This window comes from Aulonocara sp. 'chitande type north' Nkhata Bay, linkage group LG6 (genome assembly GCF_057382095.1).
Source record: "Aulonocara sp. 'chitande type north' Nkhata Bay isolate Kocher_YH1m ecotype deep benthic linkage group LG6, A_spYH_male_GT1.1, whole genome shotgun sequence".
In the NCBI taxonomy this organism is placed as follows: domain Eukaryota; kingdom Metazoa; phylum Chordata; class Actinopteri; order Cichliformes; family Cichlidae; genus Aulonocara; species Aulonocara sp. 'chitande type north' Nkhata Bay.
This window is the reverse complement of record NC_141349.1, coordinates 14293753-14297664: the sequence shown is the minus strand read 5'-3', so window position 1 is coordinate 14297664 and position 3912 is coordinate 14293753. Positions and strand designations below refer to the sequence as shown.

The 3912-nt window shown below is 46.3% G+C and overlaps 1 pseudogene; it reads left to right on the top strand.

Moving 5' to 3' along the window:
• Positions 1 to 2185: 2185 nt before the first annotated feature.
• Positions 2186 to 3568, top strand: LOC147327455 (uncharacterized; annotated as a pseudogene).
• Positions 3569 to 3912: the final 344 nt, after the last annotated feature.

Here is a 3912-nt window from a genome sequence, read left to right as displayed (position 1 = left end):
GTGCTCCACACAACTGTGCAAAAGCTTAAAAAATATTAAAAAAAATATATAAATATGAATAAAAGGTGACAGAGGGCCTATATCACTTTACAGTTAAATTGCCCTCTTAGAGCAATCATGCCATTATTTTCAGTTTTGGATTTTTTTCTTTTTTAATTTCACCTGTTGAGAATGAAAAAAGAAAAAGCAGAAGAAAGTGTGACCAATAGAATAAACAACATCACGATGATATATGGGAATATAACAGTAAATACTAAATATTATCAATCAATCAATCAATCAATCAATCAATCAATCAAAGCTTTATTCGTCACATGCAGGTTGCCCTGCAGTGAAATGGGACCTTACACATATGTCACACAGTGGAAAATTGTGTTTTTATATTTTGTTTTGGATCAGACTGTGTTGGTACAGGGTGTCGATTTTATTTGCATGATTTTATTGTAATAGTGATATTGCATGTTTGTTTATTGATATTCCTATTGCATGATTTTATCTCCATATTTATAGTGTGTGTTTAGTGTTGATTGAACAATATGTTTTTTATTATTCCACTGTGGATTAAGCGGACAATTTTAGACACCTGTGAGGTGGGGGCGTTCCCCGAGGTGGCCTATCAGCCACCAAACTGACTTAAGGGAGATGGTGAGCGCAAAGACAAAAAAAAGAGAGAGACACACGAAAAGTGGAGAGCTGGAAAACAAAACGTGTGCAAGCCAGCATATGAACAGAAGGACCTCCGGCCTGACTGTGGGGCGCCACGAGACATTCGGCGATCGGCCAGCATAACCCGGCGATCCAGTCCCGACGGACAGAATAGCGACCGTGGGAGGCGACGCGTGAAATCCACAGTAGGGCAGGGGTACGCCTCTGCCTGCATCTGGCGGAGCTACGAGGGAGGCCGTGCGAGGAGGTGGAGAGTAGCTGGACTGCACGATTGCGCACAGTCAGGTGGAGATAGGAGCCTCCTCCCTGGTCTTCTGCCGGCGAGAGTCCACATCCCGGAAGAGGAGTTCCTCTCCTGTCTCTCTCAGCTCAGGAGAATTTGCCCGTGTGTTGCTGGACTGGGAGAATTAGGACCCTGGGGGGGGGAGTTTTAGTATAGGGAAAAACATTCATTTAGCTTTGTATTTTTAGCGTTTAATCATTCCTGCCGGCAGGGTTTTTAGCGGGTTGTAAACACTATTTTTTATTGTATACGGGGATTTTAGCTTGTATTTGGGGTTCAGACTGTGTTTTATCCTGAAAATAAAAGGTGTTTGAAGCCAGCTAAGTTTCTGTGCTCTGAGCGCTGACCCACTCACTCCCCTTTCTGCTTGTATAGGCGTGGTGGTGAAGACTTAGTTCCACCAGTTTAGCGGCTACATAATTTTGGCGTTTGTCGACAGGATACAAGTTTGGGGAGCAGTGTTCAGCACCTGGAGTGCAGATATAGAGATGATGATGCCAGTGTATCCGGGTGCCCCTTGGGTACCAAAATATAAGGGTCCTGAAACAGATGTTTCATATGGTGACTGGAAAGAACAAATACAAGGTTTATTGAATGCTCAAGAAATAGCCGAGGCCCGGAAAGTAGAAATTTTAATTGGGGCTTTAAGCGGTGAGGCAAAGCGTCAAGTAAGCGTGTTAGAAGAAAAAGATAGAGACCAGATTAGGAAAATATTCGCATATCTAGATTCTCTATATGGTGACAATACCTCCCTAGCGGTTTTGAGGTCGCAGTTTTTTAGCTGTATACAAAAACAAAATGAGTCGGTAAAATCTTTTACCTTAAGGTTGAGGGAGTTGCACTGCAGGCTACAACAGCGCAATCCAAATCAAGCACCTACTGAAAAGTGTTTACAGGAACAGATGCTGTTGGGCCTGCGGGAGGGCCCGTTGTCACAAACCCTGCGAGCCTACGTGCGTCACCATCCAGAAGAGGATTTTGCAACAGTCCATCGGGAGGCGTTGCTCCTAGAGGAGGAACAGTTGGGACACCAGGGATTGCAAACTACGTGCTTGGCAGTGGGTGAGTCCAGGTGTGTTAAGCCACCTTATGAACCGGACTGGAAAGAGACATTTAAAAAAGAAATTATGGAGGATGTCAAGGGTCAAATGCGAGATCTTGTTAAAGATGTTGTTAATGAAATTAAACCGCTCTTGCCACAGCAAAGCCCAGCCGGCTCAGCTTTTAATAAATCAAGGTTTAAGCCAAAGCGTTCTGGGTATGCTAATAACTGGACCCGAGAGGGAGAACCCATTTGCCATCGTTGTAAACAAGCTGGGCATATTGCCAGATTCTGTCCGAGCACACTAGACCAGCAACCACCTTTAAACTAATAAACCCCGCTGCCGAGGCCCAGGCGGTGGGGACAAGGGACTATTCAAACAATCAGGGGGCCAGTACAGCTTTTGTGGGAGAATGTCCACTCATTGAGGTGTGTATGGGAGGGGTTAAGATGACGGGATTATTAGACACAGGCTCTCAGGTTACACTAGTGCAACAGCAGGTAATGGATCTCCATTTCCCTGAAGTGAATAAAACTGACACACCCCTGTTGTTCGCCTTAAAGGCAGCCAATGGACTTGAGATACCATACTCAGGCTATGCGGTTATGGATTTTGAGGTAGAAGGGGTGGAGATACCAGAAAAAGGGGTTGTGGTTGTGAGAAATGACTGTTCCACGCACCCTTTAATTATTGGTATGAATGTTATTAGTGCATGCTGGAATGATGTTTTTGCCAAGGGCAAGTCTGCTTTTCATCCTCAAAAGCTGAAGTCCCGCAGAGCATGGAAAGAGGCGTTTGCCGTCTGTCAACAGACTGCTACCACCAAGACTGATGGCTTTCTAGGCTATGTTCGACCTGCTAGCCGCAGAGGAGTCACGGTGCCCCCGAACTGTGAAATGGTGGTCTGGGGCCAGACGTGTAAAGGTAAGGGTGGGACAGAACGCTTGGCACTAGTGGAAGCCTTACCTGATGCTGGACCCTGGGGGGTAGCTCGAACCCTGTCAGTAGTCAAAGGAGGGAGGCTCCCGATCCGGGTCTGTAACCCTAATCCATACGAAGTGACTATAGGACGCTACCAGAAAATGGGCCAGTTGTATCAGGTGGAGGAGTCGGACGTGGAGATGGACAGTGATCTTAGCCTGACAATGGGATCCGATGGTGTGATCGAGGTGGGCGTAGTTGAAGCAGCTGGGCCCGAAGAGCCTGCGATTCCTGAAGAGGAGGTGAGTCAACTGCTTAACGGCATAGACTTGACCCCCCAGCAGAAGGTCGAGCTCCAGACCCTGCTGCAGAGGTGGCGAAAGGTGTTTGCTGTAAATGAGGAGGATTACGGAAGAACTGATTTGGTCCAACACCAGATCCACACAGGTGATACACCACCCATTAAACAAAAATATCGTCCTTTACCACCACTGATGTACAAAGAGATTAAGATACTTCTAGCAGATATGCTGAAAAAAGGTGTCATTCGGGAGAGTAGCAGTCCCTGGGCAGCCCCCATTGTGTTGGTGAGGAAAAAGGATGGCAGTTGGCGATTTTGTGTAGACTACAGAAAATTAAACGCAGTAACTCATAAAGATGCGTTCCCGCTCCCCCGAATTGAAGAGACTTTAACATGTTTGACCAGAGCTGAGTGGTTTTCCACACTGGATCTTGCCAGTGGATACTGGCAAGTGGAAATGGATCCTAAGGATCGGGAGAAAACTGCATTTACCACTCCTCTGGGTTTGTTTGAGTTTGATCGCATGCCTTTTGGACTCTGTAATGCCCCTGCCACCTTCCAGCGCCTGATGCAGCGGTGTCTAAGTAGCCACCTTTCTGAATCGGTTTTGGTATATCTGGATGATATAATAATCTACTCACCTGACTTCTCTACTCATTTACAGCAATTGGAGAATGTCCTGCAGAAGCTGTGGCAAC